Here is a 27788-nt window from a genome sequence, read left to right as displayed (position 1 = left end):
ACACAGTACAGGCAGTTCTCACCGTCTGTTCTCCTCATAGTGTGTAGTAGTCGTCTGTGTGGGACTTTTTGGTTTACCCACATGAATAGTATACTGCGTTGCTCGGGAAGAAGCGCACGGGAGGATATATTCTTCCATATGCGTCTCCAGTTTGCTCCCGGGTTGGAAATTTCCACTTTGGCTCTGTCGGTGCGTTCAATGAAGAAGCGAGTAATTAGATCGGTGGTTGGGCTTTGGCGAATTTGGATAGGAAGTGTTGGGATGTTTGCTAGGATAGTTTTTAGGCAGGGAAGAGAAATTGCTCGCGGTGGATTTGCTTGGTAAAGGAAGAAAGAGTAATAGGGGAGGGATTCAATCTCTTGTAAGTGGCGGTTTATCAGCAGCGCTTTACATTTTATCGCAGGCAGTTGTAGTTTTAAACCGCCGTGATCTTTGCTGCGTGCTAGTTGCTGCATAGGTACCATCGCACATGCGCCACGGAAGAGGTAGGACCGCATGGTAGCTGTAAGTTTAGCCACTTGAGCTGTTGTCGGTTGTAAATTTGCTGCCATGTACCACATCTTCGATGAAATGAAGGTGTTTAGTAGTGTGACTTTTTTGTGTAGGGTCAGCATGCGCAGCGAGTGCATCCATACTTGGCGAGCAAAATTCGTCGTGAGGATGTCCCAGTTTAGCGATGTCATTTCCCTGACCGAGTTGGTAAAAATTATACCCAAGATTTTTATACTGTTTTCGGTCCTGAGCCACGGTACTGATATTTGATTTACCGTGAACCCCACATCAATTGCTGTCGTTTTTGATTCGTTCAAGCGGGCGCCTGCGACTCGTTCGAATCGCTTGAACAAAGCCCGCATTTCGTTCAGCTGGTTTGCGGTACTGACGATGGCGCTGATGTCGTCTGCATATGCAACCATTAGATCCGTTCCACACACCTGTTTTAGGCGTCGTAGAAGCGGTTCCAGGTAGATTCCAAAGAGATGGCTGGTCAGAGGATCACCCTGCCGAACTGATCGCTGGATGGGGAAGGGTGCCGACAGATGTCCATTGATTAGCAGCCTCGATGATGATGCTGCTGCTATGCGGGAAAGTAGCTCTACCATAGCCGCGTTGAAACCCAGCGATCGCATGGTGTGAAACAAAAAGTTGTGGTTGACTCGGTCAAACGCGTGGTCGAGGTCGAATGAAACCAATTTTCCTCCTCGCTTGTTGGCTTTTAGTTGAGCGATCTTATCTTTCAAGGCTAGGGTGGCTTGAAAAATATTCCTGTTTGGGTTTGAACACTTTTGCACGTCGGTCAGCACGCTGTGGGAACGAAGAACGTTTTCAAGACGCTGTTTGAGGATCCGAGAGAGAATTTTATAGTCGTAATTTATCAGACTTATTGGCCTGTACGCACGAGCGGTGTCGCCTGCCCCTCGTTTTTTCACCAGTACGATTACCCCATCGACGAACTGGGTTGGAATGTTTGATCTGATAGCCTCATTCAGTACCAAGTTTAATTCACGGTGGATGACGTCAAAAGTTCGCAGGTAGAATTCTTTCTGCAATCCATCAGGCCCTGGCGATTTTCTGGAAGCACTGGTGCGGATTGCAGTTAGTATTTCAACAGTCGTGATTTCATTCATGGTGGCTTCATTTTCGACATCGGTCTCTGGGATGACTCGTTCGCATTGGAAGGGACTGTCGCTTTGTGGTTCTTCCACATCGGCTCGTGCGTATAGGTCAGTAAAATATTGAACCATGTGGTTCTGGATGGCAGTTGAATTGTCGATGATTTCATCTCTCTCGTTCCGTAGGTGTTCGATGGTTGTTCTTCGTTTTTCGCGCTCCCCCAGCTGGTAGGTTGATATGGGTTCTCCCGCCACGCGTGTTTCGTTGATTCTCACGAACATCTCTGAGAAGTGGCGCTGATGTGAAAGCATTTTAGCTTTTAGTCGGTTGATGGTGGGAAGCATTGCACGATTGTTTTGGTAGCTGTCGTATGCCTGCCGTAGTAACCCGTAAATACGTTGTTGCTCGCAATGGAAAATGTTGAATGCGATTTTTGATTTCCATCGAAAAAATGATTTTATTTTAGGTTTGGCACACGACAGCCACCAATCCATCCACGACGGAAAGTTACGGCGCTGGCGAGTCCAATATTGCCATTGAATTTGGAACTCGTCGATATTTGCGGTGCTCAAGAGATGGGGACGGAGAGACCAAAACCCGCGACCATGTGCTCGGTCGGGGAGAGGAAGGCATATTCTCACTGTGACTGCTTTGTGGTCTGAGAAACAGCAGACATGGGCGGCTGTTGTTCTCAGCTGATTTCTAAGCCCTGCGCTGACGTATATGCGATCGAGTCTGGAGGAAGAATTGTGTGTAATGTAAGTGTATTCGATCTCTCGGGGTCGGAGTTGCTGCCACACGTCTTGTAGATGTAGCTGTTGGACGGTCGCTTGTAGAGCGGGGCTGGAATTATTTCCCGTCGCGTCGCACGCTCGCAGCACGCTGTTGAAATCGCCTCCCAGGATGGTGTGTGCGGTTCGGTGGCGAAGGTAGTAGGCGATCGTTGTGTTGAAGAAACGTTCTCGTTCGGCTCGTTGGGCAGATCCCGACGGGGCATACAAATTGCACAGTGTGATGTTATTTGCGCGCAAAGCAAGCAATCTTCCGTCCAGGCTCTTCTCTACGTGTGAGAATTTAATGTGTTCTTTGAGCGCAATTGCAGTTCCTCTCCTCGCATGGTCAACGTTACAGACGACGTTGTAGCCGGGTATGGTGAGTTGTTCGTTTTCAACCTCCTGTAGAAACACGATGTCAAGGTCCATCGAGCGAACAAATGTGCGTAGGGCGTTGAGTTTGGTAGTGTTGGTGATTGTGTTGATGTTGATGGTTCCGATGTTACAACTGACGAAGTCCATTGTTTACATTTCTTCGTCGGAGATCTGGACGCGTCCGTGTTCGATGGTGGTGAAATCGTCTTCGCCGTGTCGCATTTTCTTCCCCGGCGGCAGCCTGCGTGAGCGTCGGTTGCTAGTCGAGGCTTGAGAACTGTCTGTCTCGTTTCCATCGCTTTTGCGCTGTGTGACGACGTTTGCGAGGGCCGAGAGAGGTTGGATGGTCGCTTGAGTTGGTGTGGGTTTCTGATTGGTGGTGGTTGGCGCCGCAGGGGGAGGCATGGTGTTTTTCTGCTGTGCGGCTGCAGATCGTGTCTCGATGGCTTCTCGAGGTTTTGTTTGACTGGCTGTCGACGGCTCTCGTGTCGGGGGTTTTGATCCCGATGATTGTAGTGGTTCGCCCGACTTGGGTAGGTTTTTGTTCGGTTTTACCGGTCCTTGCTGCTGTATATGCATTTTTGCCACGTTTGCGTATGACTGGTCGGCTGAAAGTTTCTGTACAAGCAGTTTTTTATTTTGCACACATGGAATGCCGATGTGTGCAAATTCTCGGCAGTGTAGGCAAGTTTGCCGCTGCCCCTTGTATCCGACTGCGGTGTCTTCTCCCTGGATAGTGACGAGAGAAGGAATATTCTTCTTCACCACCATCCGAGCGACACGAACGCCGGTCTTCACACCTTCGAAAGGGCCATAGCGATTGTCCCACAGGAGGTCACGAACGTTGAGTACTTCACCGTATTCGGCTAGGAAAGCCGATATTTGTTCGTTGGTGATGTCTTCGGGTAGGTCAAAGATCTGCACCTCCACCGCCCCGTCCTCCATCATGATCCGCAGCTTGTGAGTTTTGCCGTCGATTGTAAACTCGTGTTTACTATCGTGTTCTTCGACGATCTTTTTTGCCAGGGCAAGGTTGTTGACCTTCACGAAGGTACAACCCAGCCTTCTGCTTGGCTGAATTTGTAACACATTATCTCGTGTGAGACCGAGTTCTTTCCCGACGAGTTTTAAGATTACATCGTGGGAAAGGTGTTTCGGAAACTGCGAATAGTCTACGCGAAACGTGTTTTCGCGCATGGCGGAAAGGCACTGTCGCGACGAAAGCGCAATGCTTTAGAACACCGATGAAAAATTGGGAAATAAACGAGTGGTATAGTTCGTGAGCAAACTTTCGGTTTAACGCGTCCGAGATAAATCGACCGATCAGCACGGAAGCTTGCTGCTAACTGATCATTCGTCACTGGAGCCACCATTTCGACCGTGCCCGCACTGTCTCGTAGTGCAGGTGGCCAGGGGCTTGTGGCTCGAGACGGGAAGAGTACTTCGATAATCGTTGCCAAACCGGTCCGGAGACCGTTCTGGGGGTGAGGAGCCCCCTTTGGTCTTGGCCATCACAATCCGGTAGGCGTCACCCCACGGATTCGCGTTGGCACTCTCACACAGGTTGTCGAAACACGCTCTCTTGCTGCTTCTAATAGCCTTGTTAAGGGCTAATTTCGCAGCTCGAAACACTTCACGGCGGTTCTCTCTTGCATCCTCGGTGCGAGCTTTTTGCATCCTACGTCTAGCTCTGAGACAGGCTGACCGTAGAGCTGCAATCTAGGCACTCCACCAGTATACCGGGCATCTACCGTTTCTTGGCAGTGTTTTTCTCGGCATAGTGGCGTCGCACGCGCGTGATAGAACAGCTACCAGCGCATCCCCGCTTAGACTGTCGGTGTTGGCCTCCAGTCCCAGGGCCGCGGTGAAAGCTTCGCTGTCGAAGTGATTGGACTTCCACCCGCGTACCTGACAGGGATCTCCCGCCCTCGGATGCTGCACACCATAGTTGATCTTAAAGCGGATTGCTAAATGATCGCTATGGGTGTAGCCTTCGTCTACCCTCCATTCCATGCCTGGAGCCAGACTCGGGCTGGCAAAGGTCACATCAATCCACGCCTCCACTCCGTTTCTACGGAATGTACTAGCGGAGCCATCATTAGCTAGCACAGTATCGAGTTTCGCAAGCGCTTCCATTAGCGCTTTTTTTTAACGAAGGAGAAGACCTTTATGTCCTAGCCCAGTACACGTGCTATTGGTAGGGTCCAATCTACCGCTCGGGGTGCACTGGGGGCGTGTCGGACTCGAATGGTGACCAGCCATTAATACCGACTAAACTCCATTGGGCTCCGCCATCCATCCCCAGGAACTACCTTTCGGCTTTACTTCTGGGGGGATGGCCGTACTTAGCGTACGCTCTCACTCGTGCCTTACATTCTCGCACACTCGCTCCCATCTCGGCATGAGTAGACCATACCTTCGTCTATCATCCGCCAATTCACTCACTCTAACTCCTCGCCTGCTGCTCGGCGCTCCATGCTCTCTGCAGCCGGCAGGCAATCTGAGTGGTGGCAGTCGAAACTGCGTTCCACTTCTCTACCGCTTGGCACATCCCCTGTACAAGGGTATCAGGGGTTGTGTCCAAGCCGCAGACGCCTAGCATAGCGCCTCTTTCGACGTCGAAGCGGGGACATACGAATAGTACGTGCTCCGCAGTTTCGTCAACACCTGGGCAGTCTGGGCAGACTGGGGCCTCAGCGTGCCCGAACCTGTGGAGGTACTGTCGGAAACAGCCATGGCCTGACAGGAATTGTGTCAGATGGAAGTGAACTTCCCCATGGGGTCTTCCCACCCAGCTAGATATGTTGGGTATCAGCCGGTGGGTCCACCTACCTCTCGACGAGTTGTCCCATTCGCGTTGCCATCTGGCGACCGAGGTCACCCTGGCACGCTCACGGACTCCCCTATTGCCACGCAATTCGAAACAATCTTCGTCTTCCCGGATGACCAGCCCGACTGGCATCATACCCGCTATCACGCAGGATGCATCATGTGATACCGTGCGGTAGGCAGATATCACTCTGAGACACATCAAGCGATAGGTGCTCTCCAATTTGCGACGGTAACTGGTTACTCCCAGTGCCCTCGCCCAGGACGGTCCACCGTACCTAAGAATAGATACGGCGACACCGGCCAGTAGCCTGCGTCTACTGGCGCACACCTTGGAGCTGTTGGACATCATCCTCGATAATGCCGCAACAGCCACCGAAGCCTTCTTGCACGCATAGTCGACATGACTGCCGAAGGTCAGCTTGTCGTCTATGATAGCCCCAAGAATCTTCAGACTCCGCTTAGAAGTTATCTCAACTTCTCCCGCTTGGATAACTGCTTGTTGTGCCGACTTGCGGTTATTGACAACAACCACCTCCGTCTTGTGATGGGCGAGCTCTAGGCCTCTCGCGCTCATGCATTCCGCCACTATGCTTATCGCGTGTGTCGCCGTTAGTTCTACCTCTGAGATTGACTCCCCGTAGACCGCCAGGGTGACATCATCGGCGAAACCGACGATTTTCACACCCGGAGGGAACTTTAGTCTCAGAACCCCGTCATACATAAGGTTCCATAGTACCGGGCCCAGGATTGAACCTTGCGGAACTCCTGCGGTAATAAGAACACTTTGCTGACCGGCATCGGTCTCGTATAATAGTACACGGTTCTGGAAGTAGCTTTCCAAGATCCGGTACAGGCCCACCGGCAGGCCAAGCCGGTGTAACGAGAGCGCGATGGCATCCCAGCTTGCGCTGTTGAATGCGTTCTTCACGTCAAGTGTCACTAACGCGCAATATCGAATGCCCCGCCTCTTCCGTTGGATCGCTATCTCGGCAGACCTTACCACTGAGTTGATAGCGTCCACCGTGGACTTTCCCTTTCGAAAACCGAACTGATTACTTGACAGGCCCTCCATACCTTCTGCGTATGGAGTTAGCCTGTTGAGGATAATCCTCTCAAGCAATTTGCCCGTCGTGTCGATCAGACAGATTGGTCTGTACGCCGATGGGTCGCCAGGCGGCTTCCCGGCCTTCGGCAACAGTACCAGCTTCTGCCTTTTCCATCTATCCGGAAAACGGCACTCGTCAAGGCATCTCTGCATAGCCAACCTGAACATGTTCGGGTTCGCCATGATTGCTGACTTGAGAGTGCTGTTTGGAACTCCATCAGGCCCTGGAGCTTTATTCACCGCTAGAGAATTAGCAACTGCAAGTAGCTCTTCGTTCGTCACCGGGGCCACCATGTCGTCCGTACCCGCCGTGCCTTGCGGCGCTGGGGGCCAGGGGCTTATGGTTCGGGACGGGAAGAGTACTTCGATAATTCTCGCCAACCGTTCTGGCGACCGTTCAGGAGGTGAGGAGCCCCCTTTGGTCTTTGCCATCACGGTCCTGTAGGCATCGCCCCACGGATTCACGTTGGCCTCCTCGCACAATTTGTCAAAACACACTCTCTTGCTGCGCTTGATGGCCTTGTTAAGGGCCGATTTCGCAGCACGAAACACTTCACGTCGTTCAACTCTACCCTCCTCAGTGCGGGCTCGCTGCATCCTACGTCTAGCTTGTAGGCAAGCTGACCGTAGGGCTGCGATCTCAGCACTCCACCAATATACCGAGCGTCTGCCAATTCTTGGCAGGGTCTTCCTCGGCATAGTGGCGTCGCACGCGCGTGATAGAACAGCTACCAGCACATCCCCGCTTAGACTGTCGGTGTTGGCCTCCAGTCCCAGGGCCGCGGTGAAAACTTCGCTGTCGAAGTGATTGGTCTTCCACCCGCGTACCTGACAGGGATTACCCGCCCTAGAATGCTGTACACCAAAGTTGACCCTGAAGCGTATTGCTAGGTGATCACTATGGGTGTAGCCTTCGTCTACCCTCCAGCCCATGTCTGGGACCAAACTTGGACTGGCAAACGTTACGTCAATCCACGACTCGACCCCATTCCTACGGAATGTGCTAGCGGAACCATCATTGACTAGCACTGCGTCGAGTTTCGCAAGCGCCTCCAGAAGCGCTTGGCCCCTACCATTTGTATAGCGGCTGCCCCACTCCACCGCCCAAGCGTTGAAGTCACCCGCTATGACAAACGGCTTTCGTCCCACCATGTCAGACGAGAGCCTATCGATCATCTGGTTGAACTGTTCTATTGGCCACATAGGTGGGGCATAGCAGCTACAATAGAACACACCATTGATCTTGGCAATTACGACACCCTCCGCAGAGGACTGTACTACCTCCTGGACCGGGAACCGACCCGTTGCACAGATTGCCGCCATTCCAGACCCGTCCGCCACCCAGTTGCCATTGTCGGCAGGGACGTTGTACGGGTCGGATAGAAGGGCGACATCTGTCCCCGACTCCAATACCGACTGCCACAGTAACTGCTGAGCAGGTGCGCAGTGGTTAAGATTCAGCTGTGTGACGATTGCCATTGCTTCCTCTTTCCCGCCTCCCCGAAGGGACAAGCAGGTCCGCCCATAACATGGTTGCGGCCCTGCTTCTTGCTAGCGCAGATGAGACACTTGGGTGCCCTCTCGCATTTCAGCGCCTTGTGTCCCTCCTCGCCGCAGCGACGACACAACTTGCTCCTGTCTGGGCCCTTACAGTCGTATGACTTGTGGCCTGGCTCCAGACATTTAAAACATCGGTCCACTGAAGGCGGCTGGAGTATGCTAACTGGGCATACTGACCATCCGATCTTCAACTTCCCTTTGTCGGTTACTTTCTTGGCTTCCGCGGCCGGTAACTTGAAGTAAGCTACCTGCGTGCCAAGCAACCGCTCCCTGATACGTACAGAGTTCTGATCGATCTCGACGCCGCACTGCTGCTTAACGGCTGAGACGACGTCCTCTGCGTTTGTGATCTCGTCCAGTTGCTTACACTGGAGAGTCACTTCCGCTCCCAACGACCTCACCTGAGCGCCGTTTCCCAAGACCTCTTAGGCCAACCTCCTATACGTTGTTCCATTGGATTGTGATCCACGCTTCAGCACCAAGATCATTTCGCCATCTTTGGTGCGTCTGACGCTTCGCACATCCTGTCCTAAATTCGAGAGACTTTCGGCCGCCCGCATCGATTTTAGGACATCCGCATAGCTACCCCCGTTGGTTTTCACCAGCAGGGCCTCTCCTCTATCCCTCGCCTTCTTCTTAGCGGGTCGAGGTGCGTTGGACTTCCGCTCCCTGCTGACCACCTGCCATTCGCCATCTTGTACCGATGGCGCCGGCAGGCTGGTGCCAGGTCGCTCCGCAGTGCGCGCCCGATTGGCGGCTTTCGCCTTTTTAGGCTGGGAAGTCGCCTTCTCGGGACGCCGCCCTGCGGGATCCTTCGCACCCGGATCCGCAACTCCCAAGCTACGTTTGGCCTTGTTGGTTGCCCGTCGTTTGGCATTGCTGCGCGTGCCTACATTAGGCCTAGGCCGCTTCGCAGTCTCCCCCTCCATTAAGCGTTTGGTGGCCGATAAGGCGAAATCTATCGCCTCCTGCGCCATCGTCGCTCCGCCGTGGAAGGAGAAGGCCTCGGTTTGGATACCGCGATCGGCCTTCTCTCTTTCCGTCAACCTCTTCATGTAGGCTACTTGTTCTTGTCTTGCGACTCGAACAGCCTGACGAAGCACCAGCAGGTTCTGTTTTAGTTCCTTGCTGATGTTACTCCTCCCGCTTGTGAATTCGATAATATTATCCAGCTGCTTGACCACTTCCTGCGTCGCAGGTAGTGGTCCGCCAAGCGTGCTGGTAGTATTATCTCCTACCACATCCATTTCACCTTCGGTGCCGTTATTTGCGGCCACCTTCGCTCCGTTGTCAGCCCCTGTTGGGGGAGACCTCGCCAGACCCCCTTTGGCAAAGGGGTTCAGCGCCGTAAACGCTTCCGCCTCCTTATCGCATACTTTTTTATTATTATTATTGCAAAGACTCATATTAAGACCCACGAGTTGCGCGAGAAAATAGGTCCGCCACGCCAGAGCTCCGCATTAACGTGGTAAGAGACACTTACTGTGGGGGGTGCCCAGGTACCCCACAGGCTCCGTTAACGATCGGGCATCTTTTTCACCTCCCCCCCCCCCCCCCGATCATTCATCCCTCGGCACGGATCACTTCACGCCTTGGAATTGGGGTTACCCCGTTTGGTGGGCCCATATCACCGGAATGGGTGGTCCATAGCGCTATTGTATGCCGGCAACTACACGGCCCCCCTTCCCTGTCAGCATACGACCATAGTCCCAACGAGTTGGCTACCCGAACATTCCTATGGCTACTCGTATCCCAGCCGGTTCCGCGGGGAGGTAGAGATAGGAGTTCCTGGGCAAGAGGCTAAGGACCACTGTGGCTAACCACCGGGTCTGTATTGCGCATTGCCCAGGCATTTGCCGGCTTATTAGTGCTTGACCCCTGCTATTTGTACAGCGGCTGCCCCACTCCACTGCCCAAGCGTTAAAGTCTCCCGCTATCACTACCGGTTTCCGGCCCACTAGGTCCGACGAGAGCCTGTCGATCATCTGGTAGAACTGTTCTATTGGCCACCTTGGTGGGGCGTAGCAGCTGCAATAGAACACACCATTGATCTTGGCAATCGCCACACCCTCGGCGGAGGGGTGTATTACCTCTTGAACCGGGAACCGTCCTGTTGTACAGATTGCCACCATTCCAGACCCGTCCGACACCCAATTGCCGTTGCCGGCAGGGATGCTGTACGGGTCTGATAAGAGGGCGACATCTGTCCTCGACTCCGAGACCGACTGGCACAGCAGCTGTTGGGCTGCTGCACAATGGTTAAGATTTAGCTGTGTGACTCTCACGGCTTCTTCTTATTCAACTCGCCGAAGGGACACGAAGGTCCGCCCATAGCATGTTTATGGGCTTGCTTCTTAGCGGTGCAGATAAAGCACTTATATGCCTTAGTGCACCCTCGCTCTTTATGTCCCTCCTCGCCGCAGCGACGACATAGTTTACTCCTATCTATGCCTTTGCATTCGTATGCTTTGTGGCCGGATTCAAGGCACCGATAGCACCTATCCACTGAAGGCGGCTGGGGTATACTAATAGGGCATACCGACCAGCCGATCTTCAGCTTCCCTTTCTCGGTTACCTTTTTGGCATCCGCCTTCAGTAGCCTGAGGTAGGCTACTTGGGTGCCAGAGGGTCCGTCTCTCAATCGCACAGAGGCCCGCTCGATTGTGACGTCGCAGTGCTCCTTGACGGCTGCGACGACGTCTTCTGCGGTCGTGAACTCGTCCAAGTGCTTGCACTGGAGAGTTGTTTTCGCACCTAGCGACCTGATTTGGGCGCCCTCACCAAGGACCTCTTGGGCCAAGGCCTTGTATACTGCACTTGATTGTGCGCCTTGCTTCAGCACCAGGAGGCTTCGCCTCTGTCCTTGGCCTTCTTCGCAGGCCGCGGTACCTCCGGTTTCGGTGCCGGCTTTTTCTTGGTGACCAGCGTCCAGGGGTTTGAGCCCCCCTGCCCCGGTCGTGCCGGGTTGCTGGTACCATCGCTCTCCACCACGAGGTCACTCTCGCCCTCGCTTACCTCGCCCAAACGGCGTTTGACCTTGACGGTTGCACGCCGAGTGGTGTCGGTTTTGGCACCCTCGCCTGGCGACTTCCTAGGGCGCTTCACGTTCGATGCCGTCTTGCGATTGCCCTTTCCTGTTCTCTTCGAGGGGAACTCGGTCGCCGCTCCGATCGACGTGGCTGCTCCGTAGAAGGTAAAGGCCACTGTCTGTGAACCTCTATCAACCTTCTCTCTTTCCTCCCTATTGGAGGCCACTGTCTGGGTTTCTCTGTCGGGCCTCTCCCGACATTCCACCCTCTTAACATAGACCTGCTGTTCCTGTCTTGCGACACGAACAGCTTTCCGGAGCTCCAGGAGGCTCAACTTCAACTCCTTGGCTATATTCTGCTTTGCGCTAGCGAAGTCGATTATAGAATCGAGTTGCTTCGCTACTTTGCGCATCGCAGCTATTGGCCCCTCCGATGCATTGGTAGGGCTATTGCCTACCGCTGCTGGGGGGTCACTGGTGCTTTCGGATGCAGCACTCATCGCTCCACTACTCTCCCCACGGGGGGGAGACCTCGCCAAACCACCTCTAGCGAAGGGGTTTGGCACCTCCGTCTGTTTGTTTTTATTTTTATTTATCTCCATGTAAAGTCCCACGAGTCGCGCGAGAAATAAATGTCCGCCACGCCAGAGCTCCGCATTAGCGTGGTAAGGGACGCTTACTGTGGGGGTTGCCCAGGTACCCCACAGGCTCCGTTAACGATCGAGCATCTTTTTCACCCCCTCGATCACTCATCCCTCGGCACGGGTTGCTTCACGCCTTGGAATTGGGGTTATGCCCTACCTTGCTTTACGTGGTGATCTCGGCCCGGATCATCACAACCATCCTCCTTTACCAGGGCTTTGGACCTGTAGCTCTGGTTCTCAATAGTTCCATGTACGTATATTATTACAGACATGCCACTATTGAGATCCGTCATTCGCTAGCGGAGTTATGTCTGTATCTATGTACGTGTATGTGTGTATGTTCACTAATGTCATGTAATTATCTCAGCAATGGCTGAACCGATCTCAATGGAACTAGTTTCAAATGAAAGGCCTAACGTGACAGTTTGACACCGTTATTTTTGTTTTCACTCTCTCTCCCTCTCTCTCTCTCTCTCTCTCTCTCTCTCTATATATATATATATATATATATATATATATATATATATATATATATATATATATATATATATATATATATATATATATATATATATATATATATATATATATATATATATATATATATATATATATATATATATATATATATATATATATATATATATATATATATATATATATATATATATATATATATATATATATATATATATATATATATATATATATATATATATATATATAGAAGTTTCTGAAGGGCATACTTGCCAAGAGTGAGTGATTCGTGAGCTTGTGCCTCAGCTCTACTTTTTAGTATCTTGCGCATATTTCTGAATTCCATTTTGGTTGGCATTCAAACTGTGAACTGTTGGTGATGCAGAACATCGTGAAGTTCGGTAGTCATATTCTCCGACTTTCTTGAAATCGTTCGACGTATCTATGCGAAATTTCGTCCATGCATCATCTCTAAACCACCATCTTTGCTCGGAGCTCATCAACTTGTCAAACTGATCTTGTGGCACTCACAGTGTTCACTCATTTATGCTGAATAAACAAATATTACACCCAGCAGAATAATGGTGAAAGGAAAAACAACACTCGCTGTACAATCATCTTCTAATATGAAGCGCTCCAGAGACGAATTGGACAAAACAAATGATCATGTGGACTCCTTCGACCAACTTCTACCCCGTATCCAAGCAATGTTTGATGATGCTAGCGCCAAACTGGAGAAAAAGATCGAAGAGAGCAAATGTGATCTGCAGAACGAAATATCTACACTACACGAGGAAGTGCAGCAGTTCAAAGTTGATTGCTCTGAATAAATTACAAAACTCGCGAAATCTATCTCCAACATTCGGAAGGAGGTAAATCTCAATTACGAACGTGTTCTTAATACCGAGAAGTCTAACGATCTACTACTGTCAGGAGTACCGTATAACCCAGCGGAAAATCTTGAAAACATCGTTCGACAAGTTGCAGTTGCCTTAGGTTATGCTGATCAAGAAGTACCTTTGATTCATGCTAAGCGTTTGGCTCGAATGCCAATATCTGCTGGAGCTACACCTCCCATTGTATTGCAATTCGCATTCAAAATAGCTCGGGATGAGTTTTATCTCCGTTATCTATCTGAAAAGAAGCTGTCGCTGGTTCATCTCAGCGTGAATAAGCGTATTTATCTGAATGAAAATTTAACGGAGCAGTCCAGAAAAATCAAAGGTAGTGCTATTAAGCTGAAGAAGACTGGTAAACTGTTCAGTGTATTCACAAAGGATGGCCTGGTGTACGTTAAAGTAACTGCGGATGCGGCTGCGCAGCCAATTTATCATCTTGAACAGTTGAACTATGAATAAAAACCCTTCCCGTTAAGTTTTTCTTGGTCCTTCCTAAAATATCCATGATTCCCCTCCTTATATTCCCGTGAATGATCCATGCCTAAAAGTATTTTTTTTTTCCTTTCCAAGCATGTTGTATCCTGTTGCTGCTTTTTACCATCAATTTTTCCGGCGTATGTCACGCTGTTACTCGAGCTGAGGTATCATTATTCAAATTGTAGTAATTATGTATTTAGAAAACTATAAGCATTTTCACTTTTTTACTTATAAGATTGTTAGTTTCATTATGTTAACCGTGCTTCTGCAATATCCTTCCTTTTTAAATTTACTTGGTGCTGGCTGAACTCAGTAATGCTCCAACAAGTATGGACTTACCGTGCATCCCTCGCATTGTTATGAATTGTGCTCTGAGATCGGATCTGTTGAATATTTGTCATATTAACATCCAAAGCATCTGTGCTCGCCAGTTGAGCAAACTAAGCGAGTTTGTCCAATGTTTCACCAATAGCAAGCTTGATATTATCTGTTTAACTGAAACATGGCTCACGGAAAACGTCAGTGACTCGGTGATTGCTGTTGATGGGTATAAGTTGATTCGTAACGATCGAACCTATGGCAGAGGTGGTGGTATCTGTGTGTATTATAAGAAGAACCTTCATTGTAGCATTATCTCACGTTCAGAGCTTACTCAGGTGAACGATTACATTAATTTAACTGAATATCTTATTATTGACGTCCGATATCAAGCGACCAAATTCCTGCTTGGCGTTTGCTATAATCCGCCTAGGGCCGATAGTTCTGAAATCCTCTATCTCAAATTTGCTGAGTTATCTACTCAATATCCCAATGCTATAATTGTAGGCGATTTTAATACCGACTTAAGTAAACCTTGTTATAAAACCAATAGATTTAAAAATGTTATTGACAACTTAGGTTTCACTTGTATTAATTCAGAACCAACTCATTACCATTCGAGTGGTTCGTCATTGATTGATCTTCTACTTACGAATAATCCTGATTTTATACTAAACGTCAACCAGGTTTCAGCACCGGGCTTCTCGAAGCATGATATAATATTCGCCTCTGTTAATATTTCCCGCACGTTGATAGAAACAACAAGAACGTTTCGTGACTATGCATGTGCCAATACAATGTTGCTTCAAAATGCTTTTTGTTCAGTTGATTGGTCCTTATTGTATAGCATTGATGATCCTAATGTCGCTGTAGACTTTCTCAATGTTAATTTATTGAGAATTTACAATGCAACAGTTCCTATTCGCTGTTACAAGCCCAAACGTAATCCGTGGTTCAACAATGAAATATTGAGCGCCATGATTGAGAGGAACATTGCCTATCGATCCTGGAAATCAACTAGAAGTAACAATGATTTTGACCAGTACAAACGTCTTCGAAATAATGTTACGCGTTTGATAAATCTAGCCAAAATGAATTACGTTTCGAGTTACATTGCATCTTCTAATTCAAATAAAGAGCTTTGGCAACGGATGAAAGATATCAATGTAACCAAAACTCGCGCTCTTAATGAAGAATGTGGCAATACTAGTGACGAAATTAACACGCATTTTGGTAATCACTTTACCGCTGATAATAGCCATTTCTCGATTCCACCTCCAAATATGTACGGGTTTCATTTCTCTGAAATCAGTGAAAATGATGTTGTCATTGCAATTAACTCTATTAAGTCTAATGCTGTTGGTCTGGATGAAATCCCTCCCAAGTTTATAAAACTATCTCTTCCTTTTTTGAAATCCATTTTATGCTATATTTTCAACTTGATCATAACTACTTCAACATTCCCAACTGCTTGGAAAGCAGCAAAGGTAATCCCAGTGAAGAAAACTAAATCGTGCGCGGATCTTGATAATCTCCGCCCGATAAGCATTCTCAGCGTGCTTGCCAAAGCCATGGAGAGGATTCTTAAAACTCAAATTCAGGAGTTTCTGCAAAACTTTAATCTTTTGCACAGATTACAATCTGGTTTTCGATCTGGTCATAGCACTACAACTGCTCTTTTGAAGGTTCATGATGATATCCACAGAGTAATCAACAAAAAAGGATTAGCATTTCTTATTCTCATTGATTTCTCTAAAGCTTTCGACAGAGTTTCGCATGTAAAGCTGTTGAGGAAACTATCTGATCATTTTCATTTCTCCTCTTTAGCTGTCACGTTAATTCGGACGTATTTAACGAACCGTACTCAAGTAGTATCTTGTAACAATGTTTATTCCAATCGTTTAAACATATTATCCGGTGTCCCCCAAGGGTCCATTCTTGGACCTTTACTGTTTACCATGTACATCAATGACTTACCATCTATTTTGAAATCGTGCCAGATCCACATGTTTGCTGACGATGTACAGCTTTATTTATGTTCAAGTGATTTATCAGTGTATGAGATGTCACAACTTGTGAACTTAGACTTATCTTATATCTATGAATGGTCTCGGAAAAATCTTTTACCTATTAATGGTTCTAAAACTAAGGCGATGCTTATAAGAAGATCTAATGATAATATTCTCCCACCACCATTAGTCTTGGGATTGGACACTATACAATATGTAGAGAAAGTTCGTAATCTAGGAATAATGTTCCAAAATAATCTAGAGTGGGACAGCCTCGTGAACAACCAGTGTAGTAAAGTTTACTTCGGACTCCGTGAGCTACGCCTTACATCAAATATGCTTTCGAAGCAAACCAAACTAAAGCTTTTTAAATCTCTTTTGCTACCCCATTTCACATATGGGGCTGAGTTTCTGCTCAATGCGTCCGCAAGAGCCCTTGGTAGATTGCATATTGCTTTAAACTGCTGTGTACGTTTCGTTTTCAACCTATCAAGGTTCTCTCATGTTTCCTGTCATCAACAGCAAATGCTGCGTGTACCCTTTAGTGAGTTTCACAAATTTCGTTCTTGCTTAGCAATCTTTAAAGTCATACATTCAAAATCACCCAAATATCTTCATGATAAAATACTAGCTTTTCGTAGCACTCGTGTACAAATTTATATAATTCCTCAGCACATGACTTCACATTACGGTAACACCTTACTTGTTATGGGCATAAGTTTTTGGAACCAACTCCCTAACTTTGTTAAAAGAGAATCTTCTCTCAATAATTTCCGGGAGGGTTGCATAACATGGCTTAACAGATGAAACTAGCAAATTAGTAATACAGTAGAAACTTAGTTAATGTAAGATAATTTAAGAGTTTGATTCTCCATCAGTAAATCCAATTGTAGAAATTGAAAAGGATGTACCTTACTCTACAAGAATTTCAATAAATATAAATATATACATATATATATATATATATATATATATATATATATATATATATATATATATATATATATATATATATATATATATATATATATATATATATATATATATATATATATATATATATATATATATATATATATATATATATATATATATATATATATATATATATATATATATATATATATATATATATATATATATATATATATATATATATATATATATATATATATATATATATATCAGGCCCGTGCGCAGAAAATTCTCAAGTTAATTTTTTAACGTTTATTTTAAAAGAAACGTATAGAAACCCTCAAAATTTTAAGATTTTTTCAGAGGCCTAAACCTAGTCTTGTAAACCAAACGACTTTGCTGAACAAATTGGGTAAATGTTTGTTATCGAGAAGGAATCATCAAAAGACACCGCTGCATAGTGGTCGGAAACCCAAGAAACGTGAACTTAACTCACTAGAGGCCAAACCATCGAATATATTCACAGGGTATCTTTGGACGAATTGTTCGTAAGAATATTCCTCACAACCTTTTTAAAAATAAAAATTAGGCATGACTTACTACGATCAAATTAAAAAAAAATTACTTTTTATGCTGACGAGATAGAAAGTTGGTGTCTTCGACAAAGTTTTAGAAATGCTCCTAATAAAGAATTTTGTTGAACTAATTGAACTTGTAGGATTTAATATTATCGATTCGTAAAGCGTTTTCTATGGCAACACCCTCAAATTTAATTTTTTTTTAATAACTATTTCCACTGTGACTTTTCGTGCAAACCGTGCTCCAGACAAATGTGAAGGCATCAAACCACATAATATTATTGAATACTGTAAGTAAAAATACCCAAGTAAAAACCTGTTTTAACCCACGTAGAGGTGCAATTGTGCCTTTCTCATTTCTACAAACTATGATTTAATAGCTGGTTCGTACAATATAACATTATGGAAATGTCATTCATTCTTATTACACTTGGTAAGTATATATAAGAGCACCTTTTTGCATTCATCGCGGTATCGATTTGAATCGGAGTTTTCTATGTGATCGCACTCCACAACCCTTAACTCCGGAGCCGGAAGTGGGATGGAGATGGAATTTAATATCAGTTTCCGGGGACGCAACACCTTTCATTTGAGACTAAGTTGATCAAATCGGTCTAGCCATTTTCGAGAAACCAATATAACCGTTATTCTGAATTTGGATGCTTCCGGATCCGTCGATGGTGGCCAGTGTGGCCAAAGAGACTTTGAATGACTGTTGGTGACCTAGATCTACAAATTCAACAGTTGTGTTTACATTTTGGAAAAAAAATCACCTTTTTACATTCATCGCAGAATTCGTTAGAATCGGGATTTGCTGCGTGATCGTACGTATCACCCTGTAATTCAGGAACCAGAACTCGGATCCACACAAAATTCAACAGCAGCTGATGTACCTTTCATTTAAAATCAAGTGTGCCAAATCGGTTCAGAAAATTCCGAGAAACCGATGTGGACAAATCAACAAATTTTGTTTTGTAACCATACTCATCAACTCGTAATCCGGAACAAGATGTCGGTTGAAAATGAAATTCAATAGCAACCTATGGGAATATTATACCTTTCATTTGAATCTTAGTTTGTAAAAATCGGTTCAGCCATCTCCGAGAAACCGATGTGGACATTTTGTTAACAAATCCGCACATACACATACATACATACATACATACATACATACATACATACATACATACATACATACATACATATATACATACATACATACATACATACATACATGCACACATACATACACACATACATACACACATACATACACACAGATATTTTGCGATCTCGGCAAACTGAGTCGAATGTTATATGAGACTCGGCCCTCCGGGCCTCGGTTAGCAAGTCGGTTTTTGGAGCAATTGCATAACCTTTCTATATGAGAAAGGCAAAAGAATAATATTTAATTAGCTTAATCAGTATGAGTTCAATGTTATCTTCATGTGATTATAATTTGAAATGTTGATGGAATGGTTTTGAATGTGGAGGGAATGGGGGGTTAGTAGAGTGGGAGTGGAGGATGCGTCAGAAATCCTTCATCTTATTTCGGTATACGGGCTGGATGAAGGAAATGCGGGCGTGAGGGTGGTCCAAGGGGAGGGGAGTGATGAAGGAGGGAGGTGTAAGGGCAAGGCAAGGGAGGAGGGGCGGCGACGCAATACTCACCTGCATATTTTGCCTTTCATTTGAGACTTGATTTGAGAATTTCGGTTCAGTCATCACCGAAGAACCGATGTGACTTTAATTGTGGAATATGCCCGGAATTCCGAACATCCGGAATCGTCGAAGTGGACAATATATTCAAAGAATGTTTGATTGGAAATCAGTGATCTAGATCTGCGATTAGAAGTAATTTGGTGACCATTTCAATAGTTTATAGCCTATGAGGTATTACGATTGTACTGATTTATATGGGAAGTTCCAGTGTATCCTTACTAACACCCCTGTAACTCCGGAAGCAAGAGTCAGAACCGAATGAAATTCAGAAATAGTCAATGGTATTACTGTATCTTTCATTTGAAATCAAGTTTGTAAAAATCGGTAGAGAATTCGTTGGGGAATGGGTGTAATATTAGCTTAGGAACTTGGCGGGTTCCCCGGGGGCGTCTTGAACCGTCATGGGTGGCCAATGTGGTCAAAGCTGCTTTGATTGAGCATTAGTGATCCAGACCCGCAAACTAGAGTAATGTTACATCAATTTTAATGTTTTACATCATTTGAACATCATGGTGGTATCAGTTTATATGGGAATTTGCCGTGTGACCGCACTCTTCAACCCGTAACTCCGGAACCGGAAGTCGGATCAACTAAAAATTCAATAGCAGCTTATGGGAGCGTTACACCTTTCAGATGAAACTAAGTTTGCGAAAATCGGTTCAGCCATCTCTGAGAAAATTGTGTGAGTTTAGATGACACCCACACATACACACACACATACATACACACACAGACATTTGCCGATCTCGACGAACTGAATCGAATGGTGTATGACACTCGGCCCTCCGGGCCTCGGTTAAAAAGTCGATTTTTACAGTGATTGCATAGCCTTTCTTTATATAAGAAAGGCAAAACATTACAAAATGAGCGTAAAACCTTCTTACCTTTATTATGCGTAGTCCGGACATTGAAAATAGTGCTCGTCCATTTTGGTTTGCACCTTTCTCTCTTATACGCAGTTGAACTTGGTGTAAGAAAATTTAAAATTCTTCAATAACTCTAAAACGAATGAGTATTTTTACAAGAGGTGTGCGCCGCGCCTCCGATTTCAGGTACAATTTTTATATGCAGTGTTCAACAATATTTTAACATGCAGTCTTCAACAATAATTTAATTTTTGCATGTAGTCTACAACGATATTATGAGGTTTTAATACCTCAACATTTATCTGGAACATCGTTTGCACGAAAAGTCACAGTAAAAAAAGCTATCTTAAAAAACTAAATTTAAGGAGTTTGCCTTAGAAAACGCTTTATAAATCCATAACATTAAGTCCTACAAGCTCAAGTTGTTCAACAAAATTCTTTATTATGAGCATTCCTAAAACTTTGTCAAAGACACCATCTTTCTTCCTCGTCAGTATAAAAAGTTATTTTTTCTAGTTCAATCATAGTAAGCCATGTCTCAATTTAATTTTTATCAGATTGTGGGGAATATTCTAACGAACAATTCCTCCAAAAATACCATATGAATATATTCAATGGTTTGGCCCCTAGTGACGTTTTTGGCATTTCCGACCACTGTGCGTTGCCTGCTGGCTCGTGGTGGATTCGGATTGGTTTCTAGTAGTTGTTAAGCCAACCGACTAAAATTAAACCTCTTGTATCTCGTAATCCTCATCCATCCGGGGCAACCGTTAAGTACTGCTTTAGTAAGGATTGTGTTCTTGCTTATTTTGTTTTGTGTCTGCTGCTAATATCGTACCCTGTTGGTTCATGAACCGATCCGGGGGTGTCGACCATAAGGATTTACATCTGTTTACAACCACCTTCGCCGGGTTTCTTATGCTTCTTGATGCTAGTCGTTCCTATTTATCTGCTAGCTGGTGCTGAGAACTTCTTGGCGGTAGTATTTCACCCTATACCGATGCCCATTTTCGTGATCCATTTCGCTGCCACTCTAACGGAATAATCATCGGCGGTAAAATTTCTCTAGACAACGATATCCCGATTTTCTCCAACTTCGCGTTTTTCCTCCTTGACTGCCGTTGCTAGCCCGCTGACCGACATCTGCTGTCTACTCACTAGTTTTGCTAATATCGACGCTTGTCGAAACGTTAACCGATCCTTCAGAGTAGCCGTCCAACTTGACATACTTCCCTTTCCAGCCACACTCGCAAAGTTTCATCCTTGGTTTCTTCATTGACTTGTTTCTAGAGTGACCGAACTCAAATGACATTTGTGTCCAAACGGTTTGCAGTATATTTTTTCCTGAACAGGAATATATATATATATATATATATATATATATATATATATATATATATATATATATATATATATATATATATATATATATATATATATATATATATATATATATATATATATATATATATATATATATATATATATATATATATATATATATATATATATATATATATATATATATATATATATACATATATGCATATATATATATATATATATATATATGCATATATGCATATATATATATATATATATATATATATATATATATATATATATATATATATATATATATATATATATATATATATATATATATATATATATATATATATATATATATATAGTTATCTCTCCCTTCCTTCGTGCTCGTGGTAACTGTCACGTCTCACATCTTTCTTGCTGTTTCTCTATCCATTTCTAAGTTGTGTGATAAGATCTTCTAGCAATTTGAAATATTTATTAATATTCAATCATGTGTGCAAGCAATGTATTGGTGGAGGTTTGGGTAGACAAAACTATTTTTTGTCTCTCGTTACCCTGTAAATAGTTTTTTACATTTTAGTGTAGAAGATAGCCACTCGCGAAAATAAGTTTAATATTACATCCTACTTGGTAAATAAAATATTTTTAGTCCTGCTCTATACTAAGTACAATCAAAGATGTCATTAAGTAGAAAGATACTCAACCCAATAAGGATTAACTATGCCAACGCCTAAGCAATTTTATAAGTAAACTAATTCAAAATTTCTTATATATGCTCTGTATTTGTATTTTTTTGAAAGAGCTTTCAATTCTACAGCTAAAAAAATCCATACATGTAAGTTAAACCTCTACTTTTTGCAAAATGTTAAAAATAGGAAACGCTGTGTAAGACCCAATAGTTGTGATAGTGTTCCTATAGTTGTAAATCTATGTTCCTATAGTTGTAATATCTGTTTTCGCTCATCCACATGGGTTATTTAGTACCATTTTAACAAATATAATGATTCGAACATTAAACATTATCAAATTCTAGTAGTTTAATAGAATATATAGTATAAAAAAATATTAATTTATTTTTAGTTTGTTAGTTTATCAGTTTTTTTATCCGACAGAGTACCCGGGTACCTTTTCATATTTAAATCGTGAAATTCCAGTGTTCTTCTCCAAGCTGGGGATTGGTATTTAGTGACATCTTAGAACATCCTCAAGTTTAACTTTTTGGGGAATAAAATTGATGAAGTGGAAAACGGGGGTCTGAGGAAGGGTTTTCTAGATTTTCTTACCTCGTAACAGGCCAACAAGGGTACCTGGGTAGCCAAAAACTGAAATGCTCGTAAAAGCGGCATTTTCTAACCGGTTTTGACTCTTTTAGATGTTTTGGATTCAGGAACTAATCTACTTTTAGATTCTGTGAAAATGAATCAGATGAATTAACCTGCTTGCAAGGATTTCGGATGTTTCGAAGGAATGTTCCGGTATTGGAACATCATTTGTGCATTTCAATTGGATACTGGCAATATGAATATCAAAATTTATGGAATTGCCTCAGAAGACTGCATCTTAGGGTCCTGAAATCATTTGGTGATTTGACTCCGAAACGAACAGTGTCATGGTCCCGTAACGATGAATAACAGATATCTAAAACAATTGCAACAATTTTGATATCTATTTTGCCAGTATTCCCCTGAAATTCATAACTAGTGTCACAATACCGGAACCGGGGCTGGGGGAGGGTTCCGAATTCTCGGAAACTATTCGAAATCGTCGGTTTCATTTACACAGAATCTGAAAGATGATGAGATTCTCAATTCAAAACACTCAAAAGTGTCCAAATCGGCTAAAACCGCCATATTTTTAACCTTTTAATTGGCGAGTACCCGAGTAACCTTGTCCGCCTGTTAAATGTGTTTTTTTGTTGTTGGTTAAAAGTTGTATAGAGTAAAAATAATAAACGAGGACAACTATGATTAGTCAATTTAACAACTGGCTATCTGCGTGCTTATTTTTATTTTTTCCATTGAACATAATTTTCGTAATTTGTTGTCACTTTGACGTTGTCAAACTCGTAAAACAATCCCAATATATTTGATGGAAAAAAGATATTGTATATTCTCAATCGATGTATGTAGAAAATAGAAACACAAGTGTCAAGTGAATTTATCTCTCATATCAGTGGTAGCTGGAGTGAGAGAGCAGGCGATTAAAAATTGAGCCAGAATAAGAATATGTGAGCAGTAGTGGAAAGAAAACATCTACCCGTACCAGTTTGAGATGCACGGAAATGGTAGTACAACTAATGCAACAGATAACGCAACTATACCAACATCGCAGGCTGATTTGATTCAATAATTGTGATACACTTTTTTATGAGAACATATAGCCAAAACTATATCTTTTTGATACTGGAAAGTGCAGTTAAACTGATTTATATGCATATGTAAAAATATACATGTTGTGTATTGTTTTTCCTTAGTTTTGCAGTTAGAAAAAAATCTATTACTATTACAACGATACCGACATGGCAGACCGGATTGGCCCAATAGTTGTAATACACGTTTTATGCGCCAAATAGCCAAAACTATACCTTTTGATATCTGAAAGTACAGGTTAACTTAGTATTAAAATGCATATGTGAAAATATGCATGCTGGGTTTTGTTTTCACTTAGTTATATACTTAGCAAAACACTAGCTCTACTATTACAACTATACCGACATGGTAGGTTACCCAGACCCAATAGTTGTAATACACGTTTTTATTCGAAAGAGTAGTAAAAACAATACCGTTAGATATTTGAAAGTACAGTTTAACTTCTTATTAAAAAGAAAAAGTAAACATACGCACGATCGGTTTAGTTTTCACTTAGTCATATGCATAGAAAAAACTACTCCTGCTAGCGAAATAGTTAGCGCACTGCCGTCGTATTGTAGTCCGCAAAGAAAAAGCATTTTATGCAGATATTTGATACTATTACTGCATAAGTTCTTGTAGTATTCTAAGTAATATTAGAAATATGAAATTTACAAACTGATATTTATGCCCTTACGTTATTTAAATAATCGAAAACAACCAATTTTCATCACTATCACAACTATAGCTGCTATCACAACTGTTGGGTCAGCTGCCCTACACTGTTTTGAGCCTTCATTAGTTGGAATTTGGCTCACCGCAGCGCAGCACTCACTTTTGAGTTTTGACGTGTTGCCAACGGAACGGCAAATGTAGCAAAACGTCAAGTCAGCTGATCAATAATTGATTTGTTTTCGTTTCCTGATACGTGAGCTATATTGAGTAACCTTCAAATTATTTAAGGCGAGATGTACTGTGAACGGTCTCAACACATATCAAAGAAAAAATCCAATTTATATCAGAACAAACGATTGCAAGAAAGAGTCAAGTCTGTGCATTTTCGCTGTTGTGGCTGTATCTGCACCATTCAATCGGCTGTATCTTAACAACTTGTTGATTCGGTAGGATAAGTTTGCAGATGAAGTTTGTAGTAACGGTATTGTATCAAACAATTACATTTACTGAAAACCGACAAGTTTGCGGCAATTTACCAAAACTACGTTAGTGGAAGCCGATAAGTTTCCGTTGCGTTCTGTACACAGTATGAATGTGCAGCGCTACTAGCAGGAGCTGATGAAAGCTAAAAAAACAGCGTCAGCAAAAAGTTAAACGGAGTTGAGAGCATATTTGTACAATGATGGATTAGCACTGCTCAAAAACTAATACTGCAGGTGAAACCGTCTTTCCGTGGTTGGTTGAAAATTTGGAGTCACCGCACAATTAGAAGACATTTTTTTATTCCAATCTTTTAGATTGAATATTGAAACCTATTCGACGCAAAAAAAACGATCTATTCGAACTAATCGCTGGCGTAGCCCGGCGTGTGTAGCCTACTCCAACGTAGAAATTGCCCGACGTCGAAAGTTCACTCGTAACCGTTATCACGATGGTGGTCGGTTAGGTACCGAGGTCAGTCCTGCGATTCCGGGGGAAGGATCTAGCCTACTCCGATGGCACTGGACTAGTCAGTCTGGTGAAGTAGACCAACCGACCACCATCGTGATAACGGTTACGAGTGAACTTTCGACGTCGGGAAATTTCTACGTTGGAGTAGGCTACACAAGGTCGGTCGGGCGATTCCGGTTGGAGTGCAACTTCCGGTTTATCGGTGCCTCGACGACTTGAAGCCGTGTACTACTACGTTGCTGGTCGTTGCTCCTCTCGCCATCTTCGTTGCATTGTGTACAGCGATATCCCACTAATGTTGCCACTTGCTCAAGCTATCAGCTCGGGTTTGTTAACGGATTCCTCTCGTGCCTCGATCCCTACAACACTCGCTATCTTCTTCGAGTAGAAGGTTTAAGGGAATCGTTTCAGCTATTACGTAGACTTCCTCTGACGAGAAAGTTCGATACGTGCTAGCCACCCGTATGGCCATCAGCCTAAACGTGATGTTGAGCTGATATGTGTTTTGATATATTACCGAGACCACTTTTACGACCCCCCCCCTCGCAAGCGCCGTCGATATGGCTATTAAAGCGTAGCCGATCGTGTATCATAACTCTCAGTTGTCTAACTTCCCATTTTGAGTTGATGATACACTTTCCGGTCGAATTTCTCGTCTGCTGCACTGCCTTTCGGTTGCTTATCGAAACAATCTCAGTTTTTTGGTGAAGCGCCAGCTTCCTCTCGCGCATCCAGTCTTCCACAACATCTATCGCTTCTGTTGATAGTATTTCTACTTGTTCTAGTGATTCGCCCATCACTAGGAGCATCACGTCTTTACGCCCATGGGGGGCTCAGCTTCAGCACTCCATCATACATAGCATTCCAAAGAGTTGGAACCCTGCGGAACGCCCACTGTCACTGTTGTACTTTTTTTTTCCGGCGGCAGTTTCGTAGATCAGTTGCCGGCTCCTCAGAATCCTACAGAGGTACTCTGAAACTCTCAGTCTGTGCAGCGAATCGACGATTGTAGCCCAACTAACACGGCGAATTTTAAGTCCAGTGTAACCATTGTGTTTAATTATACTGCGTCATTCTACTGATGTGTGTGTGTCATTAAGCTTTAGTTATCACCGAATAGATTTCTGGAGGCGATGGCATTTTAATTCTCGTCCATTTTTAACTCTAGGCTATATTGTATAGAAAAGTGACGCGCGCGAGGCAGGGCACGGCGCCCTGTCAATAAGCCCGTCGGGATTCCCGGATTTTTGTTACCGGTAGCACAACCCTAGTAGAAACTATACTTTGTTTGTTACTAACAAAAATTCGAAATTACTTTTGTTACCAAATTTAATTGATTGTGTTTTACTTGGTTAAAAAAAGTGTTCCAAAGCTTCTAATCACTTCAAAAATATTGGCATATTGAAGCAGGAAAAGTCAAATATCTTTTTACCAAAACAGCTTCTGGTCGAAGAGGGGGGGGCACTTGTCCCCCCTCCTCCCCGCCCGGGCCACTCCCTGGAGCCGCCAGTGGTCATTCTTAAATCTTAAATTTGTCATATGTAACGACTATGTAAGGCTTGCACGCTTATAACTCCGCTATTACTAGATGGATTTTAATAATTTATGCACCAACCGATTCAGAAACGTCTTAAATATTGGTAATAATGTAATATCCCTGCAATGAAACTAGTCTAGTAAGCAGCATTTCACACATAATTTTATTCATGCATCGATAGCATACTTTTCTATCTGCCTCTCGTTTCTTCTGCTGTATATTTTATGCATTGGATATATCCGGTCTATCATTGAATACTTACTAGAAGTATATGCATGAAAATGCATAAAAATCACAGCAGAAGAAAAGAGTCGGGAAGGGAAAATATGTTAACTATGCATATTTTTGTTTCTTCGTGTTGATCACTGCAACCCCTGGGGGTGGGGACGACGACAGATCTAGGCATCCAGCGACGAAGCGCTCGTGACGTCTCCCTTCCATTGTATTGATTGGCTGTATTGATTTTTCCGATGACGTCATCCTCGGATATACAGTTAACTCTCTCTATGTCGATATTGAAGGGACCATCGACATAGGGAGAGATCGACATATAGAACACAATGATTTTCTTTGAGACAACTTTTCCTTCAGGACATCATAATACATACCGGGAAATGAATATAGATGCTCGTATTGGGGGGAGTAGGATAGTAGACGACGAGGTAAAGTGCACTCGCACTGTAAAATATCAAGTTTGCTGTTTGAGAAGGAATCTCTTGTTTGCAGTTTATCATTCAGCCGCACATGTAGGGGAAC

The 27788-nt window shown here is 44.0% G+C and overlaps 1 protein-coding gene across 1 annotated transcript in view; it reads right to left on the bottom strand.

The window, feature by feature from the left end:
* Positions 1–27788, bottom strand: part of LOC131683273 (uncharacterized) — a 625702-nt gene that overhangs the window by 459254 nt on the left and 138660 nt on the right. The window lies entirely within an intron of this gene.

This window comes from Topomyia yanbarensis, chromosome 2 (genome assembly GCF_030247195.1).
Source record: "Topomyia yanbarensis strain Yona2022 chromosome 2, ASM3024719v1, whole genome shotgun sequence".
NCBI lineage: Eukaryota > Metazoa > Arthropoda > Insecta > Diptera > Culicidae > Topomyia > Topomyia yanbarensis.
Note: the sequence above shows the minus strand (reverse complement) of the source record. Positions and strands in the feature narration are given on the sequence as shown.